This window comes from Chionomys nivalis, chromosome 21 (genome assembly GCF_950005125.1).
Source record: "Chionomys nivalis chromosome 21, mChiNiv1.1, whole genome shotgun sequence".
NCBI lineage: Eukaryota > Metazoa > Chordata > Mammalia > Rodentia > Cricetidae > Chionomys > Chionomys nivalis.
In genome coordinates this window covers 5569328-5596818 of record NC_080106.1, presented here as the reverse complement: position 1 = coordinate 5596818, position 27491 = coordinate 5569328, and positions in this window count along the sequence as shown.

Genomic DNA, 27491 nt, shown 5'->3' with positions numbered 1-27491 from the left:
CAGGAATCTGCTGGGAGCTTCCTCCTGAGTCTGTCTCCAGATCTTGGATCTCCATGGAGCAAAATCCTAAACAAAATACACTTTGTTCCCACCAGAGGATATTTCTACGAGGTGGTCCCACAGCCGGGTCTACATAAGTGAGTTCCAGAACATACAGAGACCCTATCTCATAAATAAATAAATAAATATCTTTAAATGCGGCATGAATGCTGTCACAACCCAGCCCAAGTTCAGTGTCTACAGTAGTCTACAGAATTGAAAGCTTCTCAACGCCCCCAATCACCTGCATCCTAGAGTCTCCGGCACTGCGTGCTTTCAGGCTAGGGCTCTGTAGTCTGAGCTTGCAGGGCTAGGTTCCCATAGCAGAGAGGTGTATCAGTCAAATGTGGACATTAAGTGCACGCAGCCTAGGAAGGCAGATCCCACAAATGGGATGGGCCCGTTTCAGTGCTACAATAGGTTACGGTGTGGCCTGGGCCAGACCTGGGTTATGGCCATGACATCTGCCCAGGGAGAGTTTTGGAGATTTGTTGCCTTTTCGGTCTATCTCTCGTTGCTCAGATCATCTCTACCCAGCCATCACTGCTGTTGGGTTTAAACAGAACAGAAGCCAGCAGCAAAGACCTACGGATGCTAACTAGGACCAGTAAGCATGGCTGGATGTCCCCAAGGGAGCTGCCGGAGCCCTAGGCTGACTGACCGCATCTTTGGCAAGAGTCAAAACCGGGCTTTGCTTCCCCTCTGATCTGCCAGCCTGTGTTCCTGGCTGGGTCAGGCAGTAGAGCCAAGACAAACACTGTGTATGAGCTCACTGGCCTGGGCCCAAAGCTCAGATGTGCAATCTGAAATGCAGGGTTCGGATCAGGGTCCTAACTGGGAAAAAAATAAGCATGAAATCTTGAAACAAAAAAAACAAAGTCAGCTCGAACCACTTCAGAGGTTAAAGTTGTTCAGCTCCAAATGTTGCTAATGGTGAAAGCAAGATTTAAATGGCCCCCCTGGGAGAGATAGAGAAGCAGGGAGATTCCCAGAAAAGGATGAGGAGGTTGGAGCCTGTATCGTATGTTAACATTTTAAGAAGATAAAAGGTAAAATTCAGCCCAGGGGACTGCGGTGACCTGTGACAGGAGAACTTGGAGTCCACAGCCCCCTCCCTCCGCAGCTCAAGGACTCAGTTTTCCCTCAGCTACTGCTTGTGCTGTCTCTCTCTGTGTCTCACAGGGCAATTTGAAGATGGAGGGCATGTGCTACAGAGAAAGGACCAGGTGAGGGAACGTGGGGAGGACTATGTGGTAAACAAGCACAGCAAAGCCAGTTGTCCCCAAAAGTGGCCCATAAAAACCAGCAGGCCAGTCCAAGGTACCAAAGTCCCTGATGTCAGGGAGGTGGTCACGTCCTTGCTTCACTGTGTACCTTTCTGGACTAGGGAGGCAGTAGCCGTGGGTGCAGATGTCAGGGCCAGAGAGAAGACCGTGAGTTCCAGAGAGTTCATGCGAGCGAGCCAAAGAGCTGCGGGAGTCTGGCTCTCAATCTGCTGGTAAATATGCTAATCACACACAGGTCTTTGCCTGTGCTCAGGGACTTAGTATCTGAGAGACGGGCAACTTCCTAAGTGGCTGCAATAGGCATCACCGAGCTCGAACACGAGAGGTATAAGCCACTTTCATGAACGGAACAGACTGTCTTTGGGGAGCCAAAAGGAATGGTGCTGATTTGGGGAGAAGCATGGTCTTCATTCTGGAAATACCGAGTTCCAGGGTCTCTGTGGAGACCAATTATCATGTGCAGAAGGTAGTAATGGCTCAATCAGCTACAACAATCCAGACTCCAGAAAGGAGCTGGGCACAGTGAAATAGCCCTATAATCCCAGCATTGAGAAATCTGAGATAGGAAGATCTCAAGTTCAAAGCCAACCTGGGCTACATGGTTATTTGGGCTCATCCCCAAATAATAACAACAACTACTTTGATATATACTTGGTCCAGATGGAATTACCCCCATCTGTGCTTTATTTCCCTCACCGTGGTGTAATTATGGATACCTTCAGAGACCCTGAGTTTGGTTAAACCCAGACATATAAAGCACCTTTGTGTCCAGGAAACAAAGGCTGCTACGCATCTTTTAACTTTAGACCTAAATCTTAGAAGCTTTACTGACTGGTGCCCGCATCCTCTGAGGCTCAGTGCAGCCCCAGAGCCCCTCAGACCCTCTGAGAAACACGTGTGGCCAGAGGAGGCCGAGCAGGTACTCTACTTCCAGGCAGTTGCCCAGACAGCTGGAGCCAATGCTCAGCTGCAGTCTCATCCGGAGGCTTGCTCTGCCCCGTAGACGTCCCTGGGAATAACATCCTGCAAGCAGACAGCTTTCCCAACTGGCTCTTTCCAAATTGCATTTGAAGTAGATCTGGGCTCAAAAGGGGATCCCCAGGCTCTTCACTGCGATAAGCTTACGTGATGCATTTCCACGAGCACTTACGCAAAGATGACGGGCTCGTAAACGCTAATGAGATGTCTGGCTGCTGTCCAAGTGTATCCGCGGAAGACCATTTTCTCATCCCAGGGTTCTGAGATTAGTAAATTGCATGAGCAGCTACCAGGAAGCAGCTGTTAAGTGCTGTTACATCATTCTATTTCACGCAGGCTTTTAAACATTTCCTCTTTAACCCATAAGAAACGCATTTCTAGGGCCCGTGAGATAGCTCAATGGTTAAGAGCGCTTGTTGCTAAGCCTGGCCACCTACTTGATCCCTGAGATCCATGTGATGTAAAATCTTGCAAGTTGACCTCTGAACTCTACACATGCACCAAGGAGCACACACAAAATAATTTTTTTAATATAAGGAATACATTTCTGTAACTCAGTGTTCTTGCTCAAACCTCAAGGAGAAGGTTGAACGTGACATGAGTTCATTCATTCCACACATCATTACTGAACCCCTTATGCGTGTCAGGCGCCCAGTCAGAGGCTGAGGGCTTACCAATAAATAAGCACACAGCCTCTACCCTGGAGGCGAAGGAGACCCGAGGACAAAGTATGGTCACAGCCACCTGCAGGTGGAGCCCTTCCTACCACAGCAGGGCCGCACTACAGATCCCAGCTGCGTGGCACATGATGACAGACAGCCCTTGCCCCAGCTGCGTGGCACATGATGACAGACAGCCCTTGCCCAGAACTTTGGAAGGGTTTCAAACAGGCAACAGCAGATAACAACCCAGCCTGAGCCCTCCTGCCCCTACTGCCCTCCCTCCTTGGCACTGGTCAGGTTCTCAGAGCCCGCATTCCCTAATCAGCTTCTTCAGACTCTACAGTTCACTGAGTATAGAAAGAGGAGAGCACCACGCAGCAAGGATGGGCCTGCAGTAATCCCCAAATGAATCGGAGCAGGGGTTCACACATTGTCTTCTGTTGCGAGGTTCAGCGGTAGGCAACGCCTTCAAGGTCTGCGGGTGTCAATGGGGGATCACTGAAGACCTTCATCACAGATCCTTTTTCCTCCTGGTGCTGCTTTCCACACCCCAACCCCGGGTCTCGGAATCAACCATCTGTCTGGAAGAGCCATTCACCCCTTCCTCACCTGTTTGCCACTGTGAGATAGCAGCCCAAACCTCCTGCCTCGTAGGAGGGAGAATGTGGTCAGAAAGAAACTCTGGCCAAGCTGTAGTTTACAAATGCTACCAACCGCAAGTCATTTGTGGGTTCACAGATGACATGGGCAGAGTCCCCGGGAAACTGTTGTGCTTAAAGTCCTCAGCCAGCAGATGTGGCTCGCTCGTCTGGACTGATGACAGACCCGCTCGGTTCCATTGCCACTCAAAGCTGAGAAAGTGTGGTACTCCCTCCTTTCAAGGCCAGGCTGCTGCCTGCAGCTGTGGGAGCCTGACCCCCTGATTTACCACAGTTGCCGGTGGGTACCTCTGCTACCACGTTCAGCCCATAGAGGGAGACTCTGAGGCGGGGGGGGGGGACTGTCATCAGCTGGTCACCAATAGATTGATTTTGCTTGAGGATAGATACACTTGTATCTGCTTTTCATTGAGTCCAGATCCAGCAGAGCAGGTCCCAGTCAGCCTGCTTTGCCTTCCATAAATGCTGAGGGTACTTAAAAAGATGTAAGGAACCAAACAAAACTTTCCAACATGATCCAAGCGAGTCCCTGTTGGCCTTTGTAAGGATGCGTGCATACACGGAACTAAGACATCTCCTGCCTGTGGCCTACCACACATCATTGTGACCCTCTCTCTCCTTTCCATGCAGGCCCTGCCCCTCCCGCTCATAGCAGATACCCTGGTGGCTCTGGACATTCTGGGCATGGTGCTCACATTCAGAGTCCTGGGTGTCTTAGTTCTTTCTTCCCTCCTTCCTAGGGTCCCTTCTCCTGGCTAGAACTATGGCCCTGGGACTTCTGTGCCTTTGTCAGAACAGCATCACTGATGAAAACATGAAGTGGAGTAAGACAGGTATGGGCTGGAGTTTGAACCAGCGACAGAGAGCTCATAGGCTACACAGAACCAAGTGCACTCAGCAGAGGGTTTCCACCAAGACTTCCAGGAGGGAGGACCTGGAACAAGGAGCAGAGGAGCCAGGGAAGGTGTGAGCAGGATCATAGCCTGGGATTTCTATGGACACATCAGGGGAAGCAAGTGGCTTAGAGGGCTATCTCCAGACCCCAGGCAGGACGGCAAGGGCCAGAGCCCAGAGCATGAGATGTGGAGGGGTCTGCCCTGGACTGGCTGTTCGCATACGGAAAGTGTTCTAAAGCTTCTGTTGTTCCTCGGGGTCAGATAGGCCTAGATGAGGACAGAATAGAAGAAATGGTTCCTGAGCCTCTTTGGGTAATGCTCTGTCCTTTCCCTTGCCCTGGGGGCTCAGAGCCTGGGAGGAGGAAGGGAACCTTTGCTATCCTCAGAGCTCAGGACCCAGACAGAAAACCTCCACTCCTCCTCCAGCCCAGGCCCTATCTGCTTCCTCTCTTTTCCTTTCTGTAGCTGATCCCAGGGCCTGTGGGTGCTGCTCAGCTGTCCTTGATTTTCCCATACTCCTCGGTGCTCCTCTTGGTCCCTGGTGCTCTTCAGGGATCATCTTCCCACTGGTCAGAGCCTCTCAGACACAGGCAAACCAGCACTAGATACTTCCTCACCTCCCCATACCCTACACCCCCACACCCCACTCTTTACCCCACATCTCACGCCCATCTTTACCTCCACACCCATGCAGCCCCCACACGCGCACACCCCTATTCATTTACCATTCATGCCGTACCCCGTACCTGACACCCACCTGCATCCTCACACCCCTCACATACACCCCACCTGGTCCTGGACCCCATTCTCACACCAACCAGGCCCTCGTGTACCACCCAGGGGCAGGAGAGGCTGGGCATTTGGAGTCTGTCCTGAAGACCTAGAGAGCAAAGGGTCCCGGTACGTCATACTGCTTAGAGAAGAAATCAGCTCTCTGATCTTCCCCTAGAGAACTACACAGATAATAAACAGACTGAAGCCAACTGAAACAGGAAGGAAGAGCTGGCTCCGACCCAACGACAACCGGGAAAGATGTCCTGGCTGGAAACCACTGGCTATTTCTCCCTCCTGCTGGCAGTTAGGGGAAAGGAAGGTTGCATCTGGCCACCCGATCTCCACAGCAAAACCGCCCTGGCAGGCGGGTTATTAATGGGTTCTGTTCTGGATGCAGAAAGGGCCCCACTGCCTTGGTTCACCAAGGGTTTTAGAACTTAGGAGGAGCAGTGGGGATGCTTGGGCGGCTCAAGGACAGGATCTCCTATGTCTGCCCCAGGGCTGTCATAATTACGCTCAGCTCCTGGGGAAATCATTTTAAAATTTATTATGAGTTTCCCAGATGCCAGATAGTGGGGACAGATGTGTGACCTCCATGTACCTGAGAAGCAAGCAAAAGATTTGGGTTAGCCTGGCCAGACCTCACAGAGGCTGAAGTTCTGGGATTTGAACCAAATGCAGAGAGCTCATAGTGTGTGTGTGTGTGTGTGTATGTGTGTGCTGTATAATATATTACATTATACACATGTGTTGAGTTTGGATGCACAAGCATTAGCTAACAGATTCCTGCTTCATCCAGAACATGGACTTTTTCTTCCAAGGATGTCAACCATCTGGAGGGACCCACCCATAGCATGAGGCTCAGGGGTTATCTGCACCCAAATTCTACTGATTTAAATGACAATCCAATAGAAGCACCTTCCCGGGAGCAGCTATAGAGGCTTGGCCAACCATCTGGAGTTGGAGGCCAGCAAGGGGCTGCACACTACAGCCATAGCCTCACTGAGAGCCTCACATGACCTAAGTGTCAATCCTGTGCCCTGCTGAGAGTGCATGGACTGGGGAGCCAGAACAGGACAGCAGAATGCATTCCCCAGTGGTGAGTGACGCTCAGCCAGCACCCACTGCTGTCTGTTAAATCACAGATCAGATAGTATCAAATTCACTGTATTTTTCTTGTCTCTAGGTACCCCAAAGAGAAAACACACAAAGAAAAAATAAAACAGGCCCAAGGCTAAAGCCCAGGGTTCAGCAGTAGGTGTGGAGTCTACGCCCCCAGGCCCCGAAGGCTAACTGGGAAGGTAGGATGAATCCCTTCAACCCAGATAGGGCGAGTACATAGTTTTCCAAGATGGATTATCAGGATCAGATGTTGGCGTCTGCGGAGCTCAAAGTCCTGCTGACAAGTTCTCTGATTCGGAAATAGTGCTCACCATCAGGCCCCTGTGAGTGAGAAAGGCGTGGAGTACCAGCATCAGCCAGCTGAAGGCTGCAGATGTTCGGCTAAAAAACTAAACTGAGCAAAAAGATCAAGGTCTAAGATTTTCCTAGCCAAGCCCAAAGGCCTATGTTGATTCCCCTGCGACCTAGGAAACAAAGCTCTTCCATCTAGGTGGTCCCTCAAGGACTGTGCCTACCTTGGTCTGGGCTTTTTAATCTCTGGCCCAAGGGGAAAAAAAAAAAAAAAAAAAAACCTGATGCTGAGCCAGTGTTTCCTGTTTCTATGCTAAGAGAGAAAGAAGATGTGGTTTGGCTCCCCAACAAGGAAACTGAAGCCCCACAATGCCTTTAAGGCACTTGTTTCCCTGGAAGGACAGTGGGATGGGGAACCCAGGGGGCAGGGAGGAGAAGCGTGGGAAGAAGTCCCTGCTGCCGACCTTGGTAGGAAAGGGTGTGTACAGGAGGGAAGCCCGGGACAGATACTGGGGAACGGTCAGTGGGCAGTAGGGATGAGCAGAGACAGGAAGGAAAACAGCCCAGGAGCAGCACCGGAGAGTAAGGAAGTTCCGGGGTCCAGGGCACCATCAGAGGACTCAGCTCTGTCATTTTTGGTGCCGCTCAAATTCTAAGTGTGTGAAAAGATTTTGTTTCTTCCCAAATGTTAATTCTGATTTTGAAATCTTTCTAAGAAGACATTAAAATTACATCAGCTTAGAAGACAGGGATTGCTCCCCAAGTGGCGGCTTTCAAAACCGCACCCCACATGGTCTGTGTCTGTTGTTCTAAAAGTGGGTGTTGGGTGGATGGGAGATGCCTTAGCTGTGGGAGGCTATGCCCCTTCCCACAATGCCCAATCTTTATGCTTTGTGCATCTACTCCCAAACAGCAGTCTTGAGACAGGAGGACCAAGTGAGTTCTCTCCTTTGCCGATGCACCATAGAAATTCCTGAACCCACACTGAACAAGGACTCCTCACCAGCTAAGCCTGTAGCTGTGCAGAACAGTGGCCGTTCCACTGGGTGACAGTCAGCGAGTGCAGAGGAAGGGTGGTAAAGCAGGGTAGGCTGTCCACACCTGCTGGTTAAGAGCCGCTTTTGGATTTGGCAAGGATTTCTTGGAAATGACACCAAGCACACAAGCAACAGAAGCAAACATAGACAAACCTGAAAACTGTGAAGGAATCAATAGCAAAAAGACAGCCCGGGGAAAGGCAAAAAAAAAAAAAAAAAAAAAAGGCTAACCTGAGAAAGGGTTAAAAATTCCCACTGCCAAGGGGCTAATAGGGCTGGCTCCACACTGCCACCTGCATCAGCCGCCTGGGGAGTTCAGTTGGGAGACCTTGGCTCAGGTGAACCGGCAGGAAAGAGTTACCAGGCCCAGACATTATGAAGCACACTTGGAGCTCATGAAGAAGAGGGTTAACTTAGATTTAAGCTGGCACAGGTAGGGGGTGGAGGAGGGTGTAATACAGAGGAATTCGGAAAAAAGCTCACACACCCCCAGCATGAGTCATGGGCTCCCCCAGAGAGCTGAACTTTAGTGTCCTTATAATAACCAAGTAGAGGCTTTTGGTGGCTTCTGAAGTTACTTCTCAAAAGGTGGCTGTGGTGGTTTAACTGTAATGTAATTGGCCCTTATAATCTCAGAGGGAGAGGCACTATAAGGAGGTGTGGCTTTGTTGGAGGAAGTGTGTCGCTGTGGGGCAGGCTTTGAGGTTTCCTATGCTCAGGACACCTCTTCAACTTCTCTTTATTGCTGGTTCTTTCTGGGGATCAGACTCGTCTCGTGCTTGCCTGGCAAGCACATTGGCCGGAGGAGCCATTTCCCCAGTTCCTTGGTGATTTAAATACAAGTCCCTGCCACTTCTGTAAGGTTAGTGTGGAGCAGGGGCTGTTCACTACTCCTGCCTCTGTCTTTGTGATTGTTGGAGCTGATTTTGGGGTTTATTTATGCCATGGGCAAAAATAATTCTCCTAGGAGACACAGTCTAGCTCCTTACTCTCTTAAGAGGAAAGAGTCGAAGGACAGGATGGGCCTCCACCGTACACGTGTGTCCTGTTCCTGCGACCCACTGTCCCAGGTCTGAGGGAAAGACAAGCAAGGGACCTTCAGGGAGGTGCAAGCTACTCTTCCTAGAACCAAATCCGAGTTGAGAGTCTAGGTGAGATCAGATCTGCCCAACTGTAATTGTCCCAGCTTTCTGGAGAGTCTCTTTCTGATATCAGTAACCCCAGAGACTGTTTAAGACAATGTAAGAGGGATATGGGTCCAGGGATCGCCAATCCCTAGCCTCCTCTTCCTCCTTGATACCCCACAGCACAGCCTGAATCCAGAAAGAATGACCAATCTGTGTGGCTATCAGCTCTGCTATGACAATGTGTCCCTGTGATCAGCTCCCTCCAGAGATGACCCTGACCTCCGGGATCTGACCCCCATCTTCAGTTTCTACACTAGATCCTGGTTCAGAAGACCAAATGCATGGAGCCCTATACCTGGCCTTGGCGGCTGTGGTAGCCATAACAGCCATGTTTTCCCCTGCAGAGCCAAAGAGAACCCTGCTCCTTTCTCCCACTCCCTTCTGCACACATGAAAAATCATTCCAATTCTCTTGGTGTCTCCAATCACACCCTACTGTGTTCCTCAGACCCCTTGCCAGTTGGCAAAGTCAGCCCAGGTTTTGTCTTGTGCCTCCTGGGAGGGTGACACAGGGACGCCATTACTATTTCAGGACTTCTGTTACACATTGGGTGCAGGTACAGAAGCTGCCACTGGCCCAGATCCCAAATTCAAAAGAATCCAAAGAGCAGTAGCAAAGTAGGGGATGTTGACGAACACAAAAGCAAAGCAATTAGGAGGTAGCTTTCTAGCAAAGCTGCACAGCAAGCAGGGCAGGAGAGGCACCCAGGCAAGGCCATTCTGGTGACAGTCACTAGGAAAAGAACCTGGCATAGTTAAGAGGTCAGGTCTGGGGCTAGCGGTGCTACCTCACAGTTCTAGAAAGAAATCGTGAGACTCCCAGTCTGGTCTCATCTTTTGGTCATCTCCCTCACAGAGAGGCAGAGACAGCCTGGAGTGGGGCCATACCTCAGACACCAAGGCAAAGGCTTGTTGGGCACCTGCGGACTTCCTGTGGGGCTGTGGGTTCTGTAACAGAGTAGGATATGGTAAAAAACGCCTCTGACAGCCTCCACAGAGTTGTGGCTTCTCGAATGGAGTGGGACTCTCTGGAGGAAATCCACACTTCCAGCCTGCTGAGGGCTCACAGCCTCCCACGCGCTTGTCCCTTCTCACCAGACTCACCTGCAGTAGTAGCCGAGGGCTCCTCCCCCATCACAGATGGCACCTGGCTCATTTACGGTCTCACTTCGTCTCACTGTCACTAGAGTCTCGGCCTTCCCTGCCCACTCTTGCTCACACTCTGCCCACACTCCTGCTCATGAGCACTGATGTTGAGCAAGCAGGCCCTGACTCTGGCTCTCCTTGCTTAGAGCACACACTTTGTGAGCCCAGCCCTTCCAGAGCCTCCATTTCCTTACCTGTGGAGTCACCATGACATCCTCTGTCCTTGTCCCCAGGAGATCTAGACTAGGGTGGGTATGCCAAGACCCATGTCCTCACTCCCCAGGAGCCCCAAGCCTGGCTATGATGCATGGGGTCATTACAGTGTCCCACGGGACAGTTCAGTCACTGTCCTCAGGGCTGCCTTAGGATCTGAAGTTCTGGGCAAAGCTCACATCTGTCTGGTCCCCTAGTGTTGCCATAATTGGACTCACAGCAGAAAGGCTCTTGGTTTGAGGAGAGGCATGTAGACTGTGGTCCCTACTCTTTGTCCTTGGTCACTAGACTCTGTCTCCACAGGCATAGCCTGACACGGCAGAACAGGCTTCTTGGGACACTGCCATACTGGTGCCCACAGGGAGCTAGGATCTCCCACGTCGATCTCAATCAAGAAAATGCAGTCTTGCCTTTTCCCATGGGGGCATTTTCTCAGTCAAGGTTCCCATTTCCCACATGGCTAGCTTATGTCAAGTTGACATAAAACTAATTATCACACCATGGTATAAGAGCCTAGGAGGGGACTGGAGAGATGGCTTAGTGGTTGAGAGCAATGACTTTTCTTACACAGGTTCCGAGTTCAATTTCCAGCAATGCACGTTGGCTCACAGCCATTTGTAATGAGTTCTGGTGCCCTCTTCTGGCCTGCAGGCATACATGCAGACAAAACACTATATACATAATAAATAAATAAATAAATAAATAAATAAATAAATAAATAAACAAACAAACAAACAAACAAATCTGTGCTGGTAGGTGGTGGCACAGGCCTTTAATCCCAGCACTCTGGAGGCAGAGGCAGGTGGATCTCTGTGAGTTCGAGGCCAGCCTGGTCTACAGAGTGAGCTCCAGGGCAACCAGAGCTACACAGAGAAACCCTGTCTCAAAAGGAAAAAAATTAAAAAAATAAAAAATAAAAAAAACAGGAGGATATTTTAAAACTTAGACCTAAAAGATAGACAGTTACAGGTGACTATCATCTCAGCCCCGGTAGGTACAAAGCTTCCTGGTGAGCTTGTCGCCCAGTTTGGTCCTCCTGGGCCACACTCAGAGGGTGAGCCTGTATGTCCTTTCGACACTGGGCTCTTTCCTACCCCGTGCATGCCAAGCTTGTACAGACCAGCCCAGGCCACAGTTCTGGGTACCGATTGCCTCAGCTACCTCACACCATCTCCAGAACATGCTATGGGCCAACAGCTGAATCCGGTAAACATAAACCTAAGCGGTAGCTGGGGCAAGCGGGGGAGCTGGTGGCAACCAGCGCCTGGGCACAGCAGGCAAGTCAGGCTTCTTGGGACAAGGCCAAAACACTGCATAGGAGCTCGGTCCTGAGCAAATCTGCTGGAGGTGACAGCCTCTCGAGGGACAACTGTTCATCTGACTTGGCGTGGAAACTCTGTTGTTTCTTTTCCCAATTTGGGGAAATCCCAAACCAGATTTGCCCATTCTGTTTGCACAAGACAGAGCTGCCTTTTCCAAAAGGAGTTCGGGCTGTGCTCATGGAGAACAAGTCTCAGCCCAGAGAGAAAACGCTCCTATGATGGGAACCTAATCTCAGCTGCTGTTTCCTTCTGATTGAACCACTGAAGGTCTTGTGGAGGAAAAGTCAAGAAAGGGCTTTAGGAGGAGAAATGGCGGAAGAAGATAGAAGATGAGGGGGGGTCCTGAGAAGAACAAAAACTCCAAACCGGGACCTGGGGACTTCTGGCAACAGTGTCCCGAGAAGGGCACTGACTGCTCTAACACGAAAAACGGCCCCTGCACTACAAAGTGGGTGTCGTCTGTAGACCTGAGGGTTCCCCCAGTTTGGGTTGTGCCACAGAGCCCTGGCCTTGCCTCCTCCTGATCCCTGCCCAACACACACACACACATACACACAGAGTAAACTCCATCAGCCTCTCCTCACAGTCTGGGCTAAACACACACACACACACACACGCACGCACTGTACATATACACATACAACACACACCCCAAAGTCTACTGAATGCTGGTCCACGTAACCATCCAAGACCTTGTCGCTGGGTCTCCACTGCAGTTCAGGATCTCGACACAACACTAGTCACGAAGACAGTGTATGATCAACTCTCACTTTGTCAGGCATTGCAGCTTCTGTCTTGTTCCCTGGAAGAGGAGTCTCTGTTGCTTGAGGGCCACCAGCAGTTCTGTAAAGAGGGATCCCCGGAGAACTGAGCTCTTCCCAAATGCCACCTGCAGTCCGGCAGGAACCATCCCTAAGGGCTCCTCCAAGCCCAACCTGAACAAGAAAGCCTATAGTTCCGCTGCAGCTCAGAAGACCTGGAATCAGCCTATCCTGACCACACAGCCGCACAGGGACTGTGAGTGGCACCTCTGTCAGTCCTGTCTTTAGTCACTAAGTTGTTAGATAATTTGTCACAAAGCAATGGCCAGGTGATACAAATAGAGATCAGATACTGGAGGCCAGGATGGAGGCCGCGGGGTTGGGAGTGGAGGGAGATGTATCTAACATTCACTTGGAGTTCTCCAAATGTTCTTGTTATGCAACACTTTATCCAAAGAGCCAAAGGGCCATCAGAAAGCAGAGAGTACATCCTTTATCCCAGGTTCACATCATCCAGTACTACTTACAGCTAGGTTATCTTCAAAAAGTTACCAGCTCCAGATAACTTCATCTGCTTACCTTGATTGAGGTGCTGGTCCCAGTGGGGCTGCGGCAGAGATCTCTCCTATGCACCATCAACATAGCCTCAACCCTGCCTGAGACCAGCCCCCCACGGTGCATCAAGGAATGAGGTCTGAGACCTACCTGCCAGGAAAACCTCCCCAGGATATAGTCCCTTTGAGTATATTTCCAGAGCTATCATCACCTCTTATCACAATCAACTTTAGAAGCTCATGTTCAAGATCTATTAAGTGTATTAAGTATCATGTGCATTTTTATATGTGTGTGTGTGTGCACGCACAGGTTTTGGGGGGAGACGTAGCCAGAGAACAATGTTGACTATTGTTCCTCAGGCATCCAACACCTTGTTTCTTTGAGAAAGGGTCCCTCAATGGCCTGGAACTTGCCAAGTAGTCTAGACTGGCTTAAAAGTGAGCCTCTAAAATTCTCCTCTCTCCATCTCCACAGCACTGACATCACAAACCCATGCCATCCCCTGTAGGAGGAGGCTGCTTGTTCATCCCGGCCACCAGAACCAAAATAATCACATAGAAACCATATTATTTAAACCACTACTTGGCCCATTAGCTCTAGCTTCTTATTGGCTAACTCTTACATATTAATTTAACCCATTTCTATTAATCTGTGTATCGCCACATGGTTGTGGCTTACAGGCTCAACTTTGGGAATCCATCTCTGGCGGGGCTACATGGCTTCTCTCTGACTCCGCCTTCTTCCTCCCAGCATCCAGTTTAGTTTTCCTTCCCTAGCTAAGTTCTGTCCTGCTATAGGTCCAAAGCAGTTTTTTGTTCATTAATGGTAATCACAGCACACAGAGGGGAATCCCACATCACTTCCCCAGGTTTTTTTTAAGTGGATTATGAGGATTGAATTTAGTCACTGGGCATTTCCCTCTACTCCCCTACTTAATCAAGAGCTGGCCACAACCTACATTCCATTAGTAGGTGACAACTTTGGATTGTCACCAGTGCTAAGCATCCTACCAAATGCCCACCTGCTCCTCCCAAGAATCCTAAGCAGGTATTGCTAGACTGAGGGCAGAAAGAGAACCAAGGGCATGGCTGAGGCTAGAGCTGGTCCACAGGTTCTCAGAGCCACCAGCCCTTGGGGACCATCCCTGAAAACGAAGGCAGTAGTCACAGGGGAGGGTCAACCCCACATAGTCCACCTGCTAGAGACACGGGTCCTGGTCAACAGGGTGAACTCAGCATGTGAGGCTGGTCATGGTCAGAAACAGTCCAAGGACATGGCCCTGAGAGACTTACTCGGACCTGGAGAAAAGCCTGAGGAGCCAGTGAGGCACAAGACAGCCTTCAGAACAATTCTGGCTTTGGGTCTTCAAATGTGGAGCCATGACTGGGTTTTGGAAGCCATGAGCCATTGGAAGTATATGTATTTTCATAGCAGTGAGACATTCTAGAAGCGAACATTAGGAGGCTGTCAACCAGATATTGAAAAGCCTAGGGAATTACCTTCTGGAAGCACAGTGGTAAAGCCCAGGAGAAAAGTTCATGATCCCTCTCATTCTCAACCCACCCACCAACAGAAGGTGTGTGTGGGCATTTGCGACAAGTATATGTTTACATATGTGTGCCTGTGTGGTGTGTTTTAAAACACACATATTTGATGAATTTATGTTTGTCCATATGTAGTATACATATTGAGTGTGCTTTGTGTGGGATGTTTAATTAAATGTAATTATATGTGTGTGCATGTGTGCGCTGGTGGATGTTCGAGTATGTCTGTCTGTGTGTTTATGTATACATGTGTATGTATATAATAGTATTGCTGTGTGTATATATTTGTGTGTGTTCATGTGTGCACATTTCTGTGATGGTGTATATGCTGGCTAGTCTTATGTCAACTTGACACAAGCTAGCATTGCCTGAAAGAAGGGAACCTCAGCTAAGAAAATGCCTCCGAAAATCCAGCTGTAAGGTGTTTCTTAATTGATGGGGGAGGTGGGTGGTGCCATTCTTACACTGGTGATCCTGGATTTTATAAGAACCAGGCTGAGCAAGCCAGTAAGCAGTACCTTCCAAGAACTCTGCATCAGCTCCTGCCTCCAGGTACCTGCCCTGTTTGAGTTCTTATCCGGACTTCCTTAGTGATGGACTACCATGTGGAAGTGTGAGCTGAATGCACCCTTTCCTCCCCAACTGCTTCTGGGTCACAGTATTCTGTTGCAGCAACTGAAGCTCTAATGAAAACTGTGTCTTCACCTGTGGATGAGGAAGGCTTGACCTCTGCAGCCGGAATGATTTGGAGTGACAGGATTTGTGTGCAGGGCAGGGCAGGGCAGGGCAGGGCAGGGCAGGGCAGGGCAGGGCAGGGCAGGGCAGGGCAGCAGTCTCCTCAGGCTCAGGTGCCCTCACTACCAATCAGGAAGTGGGTTCCTTTGATCATTTGAAGGCTGAAATAAAGCCTGGCTTCTTCTCTATTCTAACGCAGCCTAGGAAACGGCTGTGTATCACACAGGAGGCCAAGAAGGGTCACAAGTGGAGCATGCTGTAGACTGTGCACTCCAGTCCTTTTGTTTCAGAGCCAACACCCCGGCTCTAGGGAGGTCCACCCCTCCCACACCAACTCTGTTCTGTGGGGATGAGGTCCTGCCCTGTGGCCCCTGGACTGTATGTTGCTGAGAAGTCTGATGTTGCAAAGGTCCTGCATCAGATGCCAGCCCCTTTGAGGAGCTGGTCAGAGCCACACTGATCAGTGCCGTTAGCAGGTGTGGCCTTGGTTTAATGCTCCTCTCCAGCCCTATGTCCGTCACTCTGCTGAGCTGTAGAGCCCAGCACCGTGATTGGTGGAATGAAGGTGAGGTCACGTGCCTGAACTGCCGGTGTGGTCAGTGCTCACATGGGTATGGGCCGGGGCTCTAAGGCTAAGCTCTCAGGTATGGACTGGATACTTCTCCTCTCTGCCCCAGGCATCCTATCTGACTGTGAATGTCTCAGACAGGACCTAGACACCAGTCCAAGAGCCACCAGCACCTGTGTAGGGTGCACCCACTCAGGTTGCCCCAGTGGCAGATGATTGCCAGGCCTTAGGTGTTCTGAGGACTAAGTCAACATGAAGCCTTGGTTCTGGGACGAGAGGAAGTAGTCAGTTTTTCTCTTCCAGCAGCCCCCATCACAACCTAGCACCATAGGCTCTCTCCGAGACTCCCGCTGACATAGTTCCTCATGGGGTACGTGTCAGGAGGCGGCACGTGTCAGGAGGCGGCACATGGCCTCCTTACACACAGGATGACCAGCTCGCCAGAACAGGGCACTTTCAACTAAAAACAGAACAACTAAACACCCTGCCCATGAGGCCTTGTCCCTCCACTAAGAGACCTCAGGGCTCAGAGAAGGAACCCAGATGTGGAATGCATCAGATCCATGACCCACTCAAAGGTAAGAACCAGCCGATCCGAAGGGGGAGAGCAAGGCTTCCAGGCTTTCCCCTAACTATCACAGGCATCAACCCAGAGCTCAGTCCCTGGGCACAGAGCTTAAGTGTCCTTAGAATAGCCTCCTACACACACACACACACACACACACACACACACACACACACACACCATGGCACTAAGACCCCCTTCCATAGCTTGTCCCAGCTTGACACAGAGCCTAACTCTCCTGAAGTGTCCTGTGACTCCCAGCCCCCTAAAGTGTCCTGTGACTCCCAGACCCCTGAAGTGTCCTGTCCTTCAGCTGCCCAGGTAGGTGCCCAAGGACGATGAGAAGACAGAAGTGGTTTGCCACAACTGTGTGGACGACTGTCACAGTTTTATTCTTGTTGATGTCCTTCAGCCTGCCTGGCAGATAGAAGGGTGGGTGGAGGGCTAAGGAACCTTGACTCTTTGGTTTTGAGTGACCAGAGACCAGGTGAAGTCACTGACACACCTAAAACTTGAAAAGCTCCTATCACCTCTGGGGGTTCAGCTTCCCTTCCACCCTAGCCCCTGCCAGGAGGCCCCTCATCTATGCAGGTGAGCCTCCAACATGGGAAATGAATGCCACAGGGAATACGAGGTGAGGCAATGTTGGGGTGCCCCAGGGATGCCCCCCACCTCTTGCTTCCAATATTATTAGGCCACCATTTCCTGACTACATATATCTGGGATCATTGTGTTTGTTAACAGGTTGTGACTTCAGCAACCCCAGGAGGCAAAGTGGGCTCCTTAAAAACAATGACTCAAGGAATTTCGATGGCTTACAGAAGGGGACACAACTGCATCCACCCCAGGCTGCTTTCTGTTGCTCGGGCTTCTGTTTGCATAGTGCAGAGCCAGCCACGCAGGGAGAGGATGGAGCTCTTCCAGAGAGCAGCAGCTAGCTTGCGCCCTCTGCTGGTTGCTTCCCGGAGGATGGCTCCACAACGGCCTTAGCTTCATTCTGCCGCCATGCAAGAGCACAGAAAAATGCAGAGGCAATATCAGGGAAGGGGTTTGAGGGTGGGGGGTGGTGCAGCTCAAAGCCAGGGTCACCGAAGCAGTGCAGAATTCCAGCTGCAAGAGGTCTCAGCAGCAGGCGGGGTGCCTGAGCTCCAAGTTCACTGAAGAGGCAAGCAATGAGGCTAGTTCTTGACCAAAGTAAGAATAGCAAAGCTATGTGTCTATAGGGAAGGCTGGTAAGGGGCTGGGAAAGCAGCTTATTAGCAAAGAATTGCTGAACTCCAGGCTCCATGAGAGGCTTTCAAAAAATAAGATGCAGAAGAATAGAGATTGATACCTGAAGTTGACCCAGTCTGGCTTCCACATACATGCTTACACATGTAACCGTGAGTCTACATGCACAAACACACATATGTCTATACACATACCACACACACATAAAGAAAAGATATTATTGTCAGCGATAATAATATTTAAGAAGCCAGTTGTGGCGGTGTATGCCTTACTTGGGAGGCAGGTCGATTAGGAATTCAAAGCCAGCCTGGGCTATATAGAGTTTTCAAGGCTAACCTGGGCTACATGAGATGCCGTATCAAAAACAAAATAAAAGAATAATATTTGAGCCTCACAATGTGCAATGTGGTACCTTTGTTGACTTTCCTGCTCCTTGGAAGAGCCCTGAAGTAATATTTAGTTTGTCAGCTGTAGGAAATGAGCCCTTGATGTGCTAAGGGACATGTATGTAGCAGCACAGCTGGGCAACAGCAGGGCAGGCAAGGAGAGTGAGCCAAAGACATGAGACAGGTTACGTAATGTAGCAAGTGACTGAGCTTCTTCTAAAGTGTGGCAAGGCTGCTCCCTGCTACCCTGGAAACCAAAACAAACAAACACGGAAACCAAATGGTTAAGGTCTGGCTTCACCACAGGACACCGACTGCTGCCCTCCTTAGTGGGACATCCATTCTAGCACCAGGACCACCTCACCCTGAGCTGAGCAGTCAGGAGCCCAGGCTTGGCAGTTTCCCTGCAAGTTGTCTTTCTGGTTTTGAAAGGAATGTGGCCTTCCCAAGGACAAGGAGGAAAGTTGGCTGCGGCGCAGAGGCACCTGAACCTTACTCCAGGTCCTGGGACCCAGAGCTCATGTTTCTCCACTCTATTCCCCCTGCAAGGAGTTCTGCCTTGCCTGTCTGGCCAGAGAGGCAACAAGCCTGGAGTCAAATCCACCTTGACTGACTTCAGGAGGCTGGCTCTTCCCCAAGCACACAGGCTGCTCTGGAGCACGAAGGAGACAGACGTCACCAACTGACCGCGGTGAGGGCAGTGCTGCTGCTGCCTGGGACCTTGTCTCCTTTCCACCCAGAGGGAGAGGCTGATGAATGGGGCTGCAGCAGAAGGCAACCGAGGCAAATGAGTGTGAACCTTGAAACTAAACTCCTGGCAGGTACTGAAATGAAAAACCTACCTTCTGAGGAAGGACCCTGGCTCTGAAAGTGCCCAGCCGAATTCGAGGGCCAAACCAAGTTGGCACGAGCTAGAGCCCAGGGTGCCAGGGACATTCTGTTAACAAAGCACAAAGGGTAGAGGAGGAGCAGGCCGTCCCATCTCTGCACAGGCTAAGCCTGGCTGTGTTTACCCAGCGTGACAAAATGTGCTCTGTTGAAAGTTCCTTGGAGGCCCCACTGGCAAAGTCAAGTCCTCAGACCCTGGAATCAGATCCTTGGGCAAAGCTAGTGTCCTACAGCACCGCTGGAAGAAGTCTGACCCTGCAGTGAGACCCTGAGGTTCAGCTCGTAAGTCAGATAGGGCCACATGTCCCTCGTGGCTCACTTCTCAGGCTCTCAAGACTAGCAGGAAGGGAGCTGCTGAGGTCCCACTGAGGCTGGTCATAGAAGGCCTCTTGGGAACAGAATAATACCAAACTTCATGTTTCCAGAGCCTCTGATTATAGAAACCACTCATCCGGGCAACTCTGCAACCCTGGGCAGCTACTTCTGCACTCAGAGCCTCAGCCACAGTCTGCACCTCAGTTTCCCCAACACTGTCACTTCCTGCCATTCTCATCTCTGCTCAGTAGAATGGTTACAAAGTGGTGAACTACATCAACCTAGAAAATATCCCAACTAGGCTGAGGCAGGAAGATCATTGTGAGTTCAAGACAAACTAGGCTACAGAGTAAGTAAGGCTTTGTCAAAACAAAAAGAGAAAAGAGAAGGAAAAAAGGAAGAAGGGAGTCAGGAAGAAAGAGAGGAAGGAAGGAGAATGGGGTGGGGGGAGACTAAGAAAGTATCTTGGTGGTAAAACACTTGCCTAGCATGCACAAGGTCCTAGGTCCAAATCCAGCACTGGAAGGAAGGAAAGAAGGAGGGAAGGGAGGAAGGGAGGGAGGGAGGGACAGAGGGAGGGAGGAAGAAAGAAAAGAAGGAGGGAAGGAAGAAAGGAAGGAAGGGAGGAAGGGAGGAGGGTGTACTTGCATTGTTCTATTATTAAATAAAACTCAGGAGACAGATATTGGAGTAAAATCTGATTGATCAAAGAAGTAGCAGAGAAATGATCAGTGACCTCCTCTCTCTCTCCTTCCCCAATCCAAAAGGGCTGCAAATCCTTCTAAGCTCATCACTTCTGCTTCCTATGTCTCTCTATATGTATCCTGGGTCCTCCAAAACCTCCATGGCTAATTGTGGTCAGCCAGTCACTAACTCTGCCCCTGATTGATTCAAGGTTAAACTTCAATGGCAGTGGTCTCAGAGTGTCAGTGCAAGCAAATATCCCACAACATTTCCCTTTTTTTGTCTAAATAAAAAGGAAAGGTTTTAACTCTAACAGAGTAAAACTGTATACAATAAGAACAATTGTTGGGTAAGAATTACATTTACAATGTCTAGTCTATTTGTATTTGACATCTTTGGAGAAAATACTCTATTATCTGTCCTATCTTGGTGAGTCCAAAGTTTTGTACTTAATTCACTTTCTACCATAACTTGTATTACCAACCTAGAAATATCTTTTTAAACCTTGAAACATTTTTTAGATAAATAACTTAAGTTTTTATGTCTCTCAACTTTATATATGTACATCTCTTTTGTGAGTTTCTTTTCTAAATTTGGTAACAAGGAAAACTATAACTATCTAGTCCTCAACACCATCAGAGACCCAAGAAGAATATAATATTAGCTCAGTAAGCAGGAAGTGCAGAGCAAACAACTTCCAAAATCTACAAAAGCAACAAAGACATCTGGCTACCTGGATGGTCACCCATGTTGGGGCATCCAGCTTTGGCCTACAGGCCTAGATTGTCTCATAGACTTTTTTGTGAAGCAGGAATTTTTGAAGGACTGTCTTACCTTATCTTGGTAAAGTATGGCAGTCACTACCTTTTGTTGTGTCCTGCTTGCCCAATTTGGACAACATAACGTCATCAGTCAAGGCAAGGGCAGTTTCTTGCCCAGTAGCTAACTTTGCCACAATGAAAGTAAACTCCATATGGAGGTTATTGGATACCAATCACTCTTTTTTGAAGTAAATTGGTACTGTCTGGAACAAACATATCTGTCATGAAAAGCCTTATGTTATTAAAAAAAATTTTTTTTTTTGTTTTTCAAGACAGGGTTTCTCTGTGTAACAGTTCTGATTGTCCTGAAACTAGTTCTTATAGACCAGGCTGGCCTCAAACTCACAAAGATCTGCCTGTCTCTGCTTCCCGAGTGCTGGGATTAAAGGTATGTACCACCACTGACCAGCTGTTATTAAAACATCTTAAATTCCATATTGTGTAGGTCTCTGAAATGTTTGAAGACCATCTGTCTATCTAAAATATATCTGTTTGACCTTGAAAACATAGCTAATTAACATGGTCACAAATTTGACTGTTAGATGACTAACTACTAACCTGTATTCTTTAATTATCCTAAATAGTTTGTAATAATAACTTTCAGGGACTACAAATTTACATTACATTATTAAATTAGCTGCATACATGCAATACCTTAAACAAGAAGAGAACCATATATATAGTATAACAAAAATAAACTTAAATTTGTATCAATATACAAAAATCCTTATCAATATAAAATATTTATGACTATTAGTTGCTTCATTAGTTTAAAAGTAGATTCAATTGTCAACCCTTTTATCCTGTCACCCCTACACCCCCCTTTTTTTCTTTCCAGAACAAGATCCCTGAATCCAGTCTCCTGTGTTTAGTTTCTTCCCTGACCATGACCAATAACAGCATGCAACCAAACCCTCCAAATGACAAGCATCCATAACCCTCTGACTGGCCAAAAATCACCCACCCTGCCCCTTGGGAATATGGGCATTGTGTTCTAAAATTACTTCCTGTTGTCTGGGGGTGATGGCATCTTTAGGAGACCTTCAGAAAATTAAGACAATGGTCAAGTCCTGGGAGAACTAGCTGGTGTCTAGGCTCGGTGTGATGGGAAAGTGCAGGGCTTGTTTGAAGTCCTGGCTGGAGTAGTTATGAGGCTGGACCCTCTTAGTTAACAGCTTTGAAGTTGTCCTGAGCAGTTGATTTGTGGGTGGTGGTTGTCAGCCTAATGGCATTATTGCAGTCAGGTGGATTTGTTGTTGCAGGTCCCCATCATCTTGGAGACCTCAAAGGTCACTGCCAGAAATGGTCATGGTTCACTGCAGAAAATGTAAACATTTTGAGTGTCATATGCAGCAGATCTCAGAGAGTTTAAAGGACCATAATCTATTAAATACATCCAGGGTACTTAAGCTTAATTCCTAGTTACCTGCTTTAGACTCAATCCCAAAATCACATACAGGAAGCCAGATGAAGCCTATTTCTAGAATTAGCTAGTACTCTATATGACCATTAACATCATGACAGAAAGTTTAAATATGTATAATAATCTTACAAATTTTGAGATAATATTTATACCTTAAGAAAAGTTTTAAAGAGTCAAAATAAAACCAAAGGATTATGAGCTTAGCGCCAATACAATAATCCCTTAATTTTGGTTTTTCTTCTGTCCCATATCAGGTGGCTCTCCTGATATGAGACAGATTTTGGATTTTCTTTTAGCAAGCATGCTTGGGTTTAGAGAAGGAGAGAGCCACACTCTATCTGCAAAGCAGTTTTAATTTCTAATCACTCGAGACTTCAAAAAGACCATTCATCTTCTACATCTGCAGAGAACACAGAAGCAAACATCTGGGAGGATTTGTGAAATTTTTCCTGTGGGAAATGTGCTACTCCGTTATGCCAATTTACTCTCTTTCCTGGGACATTTTCTCTGGATGAGTCTCCCTTCTTTTTCATATGCCTCATTTGTCCAGTGGTCTTCGGATTCCTTAGTTGGGTACCTTTATTTTCCTGAAAAGACAGAAACAAAACCCTGCCCCAACCCTAACTTGGAGGAGCTTCTCTTTTTGTCAGGTTGTATCTGATAAAACGAAAGGCATTTGTTAAGTCTTTCAAGTTAGCTTATATTGAATGGTCTTGATACTTGATGAACTATTGCCTCTCCTAATCAAGAGGTCTCTCTTGTTTGAACTAAATCTTTATCAATCTTGATGGTATCCATAGCGTTTCTTCTCCTGTGGACACAAAAGCAAAACTTCTTCTCCAACATAACACATATCCTGGCTTCCATGCTAAGATCCACATATCTTTAAAGTATACAGGCTGATTTAATTCAGCAGTTTTTTCTATTATCCAGTGTCTCTCCACAGCTGTCATTCCTTTCTCATTAGCATTTAAAATTTTTAAAGTTAATAAAGCATTGTGTAATCTATCCCTGGGGGTCTTTATTGCCCCTTCTGTTTGTCAAGCATGCCTTTTAGAGTGTGATTAGTCCTTTCTATAACTGTTTGTCCTGTAGGATTGTGTGGTGTCCTGTAACAGGTTCTGAACTAAATTCTTCTGTGTGTAAGGACTTTTCTTAGTTTCACTGGTAGATTTTTCTAAGACTTGTATCTTATTAGTCAATTTTTCATATTTGACACAGGTATCAAACCACTTCTTAAAGGATAAAATATGAATTATCAAACTGAAAATAATTATAATAAAAATATGTCAATCCCAGCTATGTTGGTTATTCCTTCATTTATTTTTTCCAGTTTCAAACCATCTACTGTGGAATCATACATAGTCCTAACCTGCTGAACCCTAATATTCCCTGTTCTTAATGTGGGAAAGATTTTATTTTTAATAAAATCTAAATCCCTTCTTAAGAATCCCTAGGTGTCTTACCAGATCTGATGAATTTTCAGTTTGTCACAGCAGCAACTATGGGGACAGCAAAGTTGTATGGGGGTGGACGAGGTTAGCCAGCTGTAGCTGAGGTACTTGGATGTGGGGGGGGTCTGTGGCAGGGCTGAGGGCACCTGTAGTTGCTCCAGTGTAGCCAGGGGCTGAGGGTATGCGGTGGTGGCACCAGCAATAGAAGCCCAAGTGAGTGCAAACAGGAGTCCAGGCAGCTGGGCTTACACAATGGAGGCCTGGGTGGGGTTCAGGGAAAGCCCACAACCCTTGGAGACAGGGGATGTGCAGGAGAAATCAGCATAACCAGGGAAGCGAGGGCACGGAGGTCCTCTACATGGCAGTGTCAACCACGAGTGACAACTCCAGAGGCGGCGAAGCCTGCAGACCTGCCTTGTGATCTCATTCCCCATGTTGGGTTCCAGATGAAGCATTTGTTTATATTGTTCTATTATTATTGGGAGTCAGATATCAGGACAAAAAACCTGATTGATCAGAGAAGCAGCATAGAAATGACCAGCGACCTTCTTACCCAATTCAAGAGGGCCATGAATCTTCCTAAGCCCCTCTCTACGACTTCCTGTGTCTCCAAATATGTATCCAGGGTCCTCCAAAAACTTTATAGCTAATTCTGGTCAGCCAGTCACTAACTCTGTCCCCTGACTCAAGGTTAAACTTTATTGGCAGTCTCCAAAAGTCAGTGTGAACAAATATCTCACAGCAAAAGAGGGAAGGAAAGAGGAAAGAAAAGAAGGAGGGGGAAGGGAGAGAAAGGGAAGGAATGAAAGAAGGAAAGGAGGAAGGGAGGGAAAACAGGAGAGAGGAGGGGAGGAGGAAGGGAAAGAAGAAAAAGAGGGAGGAAGAAGGAGGAATGGAGGAAAGGAAGGAAGAAAAGAAAGAAGCAAGGAAGGGAGAACGGCAGGGAGGAAGGAAGAAAGGAAGGAAGGAAGGAAGGAAGGAAGGAAGGAAGGAAGGAAGGAAGGAAGGAGAAAGAAAGAAATAAGAAAGAGAGAAAAAATATCAAAACTGGAAAAGTATAATACTTAGAAATAAAATAGCTGGCAAAGATGATTCCAGTACCTCATCCTGTCACTAAACCTGGACGTCAACACCTGCTATGGGCAGAGTGAATGCAAAGCCACTCAAGACCCACGACCATCTTCTCTAAACGAATTCTGTTCCCACTTGAACCCTGCTGGTGAAATCCAGCAGGAACTGTCTAGTGGCCCAGTGCTCTCTTTATCTACCCCATCTTCACATGTCAATCAACCCTTGCCAAGAAAAGGAAACGAAGGCCAGCATTCCCAAAAGTTGATTATGAGGAGGAGCTTGGTACCTCAGGGTGACCGCCGTCAAGAGTACAAAAAGTAAGGCAGGCAAAGGTGGAAAGCAGACAGGAAATAGGAGCACAACCAGCAAGGAAATGGAGAGGACTCTAGGAAGCAAGTGACAGGTGGTTTATCTCCCTTCTAAGCAGAGCTGTCGCCACGAAGTCAAGGTGAGCATGCTCCGTTAGCGTTTCTCACGCTCCAGGGTCTCCAGCTTTGGGGTTGCATTGGAAGTTGGCTCTGAGTTACCTCAGCTTTTCTACAATAGACATCTAAGGTCTCGGGGCCTGCCCTGCATTTCCTTTTCCGTTCTTGGGATGTAACACATTATCTGTGATGCAGGGAGACCAGACACACACCCCACAGGTAAACTCAGTTAGAAGGCAGTAGCTGCCTAGTGGAGGTGGGGCTGCTGCAGCTGCCGCTGCTGGTGGTGATAATAGTGGCCAGGACGATAGTGGTGGTGGGTGGGGGTGGTGAAGGTGAGGGGTGGAGGCTGTGGTGTGGTGGAGATGGTATTGGTGGTAGAGTGGAGGCTGTGGTGGGTGGGGGTGGTAAAGGTGGGGGGTGGAGGCGGTGGTGGGGTGGAGGTGGTGAAGGTGGGGGACGGGGCAGTGGTGCTGACAGTGGTGACAGCAATGGTGGTGATGCTGGAGGAGGAGCAACACATTGCAAATGGCCCGACACCCTACAGTTGTAACCCCAAAATGGATAAAATAAAATAATAATAGAACAAAAAAGATATCGGGGGGGTAGTATAAAATATATAGACTTTTCTAGGATTCTAAAAACGCCACCGATCTTAGAAGTTCAAAGACTGACTCTGTGGCAGGACCAACGCCAGAACGGCACAGCTAGCCCATCACAGTCAAGTTCCTAAAAACGCAAGAATACAGAGAGGAATCTTAAAGGCGACCTGAAATAAAACAGCTTGTGTGGGGCTCAAAGTAGGCGTAACTGCAGTTGGCTTCCCAACAGAAGCCGGACACCAGCAGGCAGCCTGGGAAGAAAAACCTGCTGACCTAGAATCCTCTGCCAAGAAATAACATCTGACAAAGCCGAGAGCAAAACAAGGTTTTCAAACGAGCAAGGGCTAAGACTCAAGATACTGGTGTCCTTGTTCTAAAGAACGCCCAGCGAATGTCTTCAGGAAGGAGGGAAATACTGAAGAAGGCAGGACGGTGGGCAGCTGCGGGAACATGCGTGTGGGTGTTTTAAAATCTCGTGCCTCAGGTGTGATTCTTTTTTTTTTTTTTTTTTAATAAGGCCAAACTCAAAGTTGATTTATTGAAAACTTTGAAAGTGAGTTCATACTTTTGAAAATCAGTAGTTTCATTAGATTTGCTTTAAAGAAAAGTTTTATTACACTGAGCTGTGTTTCTGTGATACCGATAGAATATTGAAAAGAAAAAATAACTGAGATTTCCCTGGAAAGGATTTTTATAGCTTTGTAAATAAAGAGCTGAGCTAATTTTCTGTCATTTGAATAACCAGTCATGATTAACCTTCCCAACTGTTTGAGAGTGGGGATGAATCGCCTGTTTTCTGCTTGGGATCACAGAAAGCGTTTTTAAACTGTAAGCTGTGCTGCCCCCTGTGGCAGAAGTGAGTAACTGCAGCACAGACTCTGGCCCTCAGCATCTGGAACCTTACAGAACTCAAGCCCCTGCGGGTCTAAATCAAACTGTGGCGCTAACAGGATGTGCACCATCTACTGTGCTGGCCTAAAATCCTACCTCCAGCTCCCAAGGACCGAGACCACAGGTGTGCACCTTCACACGTAGTTTGCTTGGGATCGAACCCACAGCTCTGCACATGCTAGGCAAGCACAATACCCATAGAGACAGCCACAGCGCAGATAGAAAGATTCTATTTCAGATCATGCTTCTGCTGTACAGTTTAGGATACATTTACTTAAAACAAAAGCTACCTGTGTTAACGGAGTTCCAGGGCTTTCTCTTATCTGTTTAAATAAAACAAGCAGGCCCAGCGAAATGGCCCAGACTCTCTGAGTCTGTCTCTTCGTGTCTGTCTCTATTTCTGTCCCTAGCCCTTTCTCTGTTCTCTCCGCCATCTGCTATGTTACAAAGAAGCTTTAGCAACACATGTCTCCATGTGTCTCACAGCTCCGGAGGCTAGAAATCCGCAATGAATGTGAAGGCCTGACTGGCGTCTTCCACAGCCAAGGACCATCTGACCCAGGCCCCTCTTCAAACATTTTAGCCTTTAGGTGCATCACTCCAAGCTCTGACCTGCGATCATGGTATTCCTGCTCTATGTATGCCTCTATGTCTCTCCTTTTTTCCCCCAAGACAGCATTTCTCTGTGTAGCCCTGGCTGTCCTGGAACTCTCCGTGTGGACCAGGCTGGCCTTGAACTCGGAGATGTTCCTGCCTTTGTCTCCCGAGTGTTGGGATTAAAGGGGTGCAATATCCCCACCTGGCATTTCTCCTCTTCTTAAGACACAAAGAACATTAGGTTAAAGGGCCATCCCAAGGTCTACACCTTCCTTTCTTTTTGCAGTGTGTGTGTGTCCATGTGTGTTTGCACATGCACACGTGTGGCGGAAGTTAGAGGATAATTTGCAGAAGGCTGTTAGGTC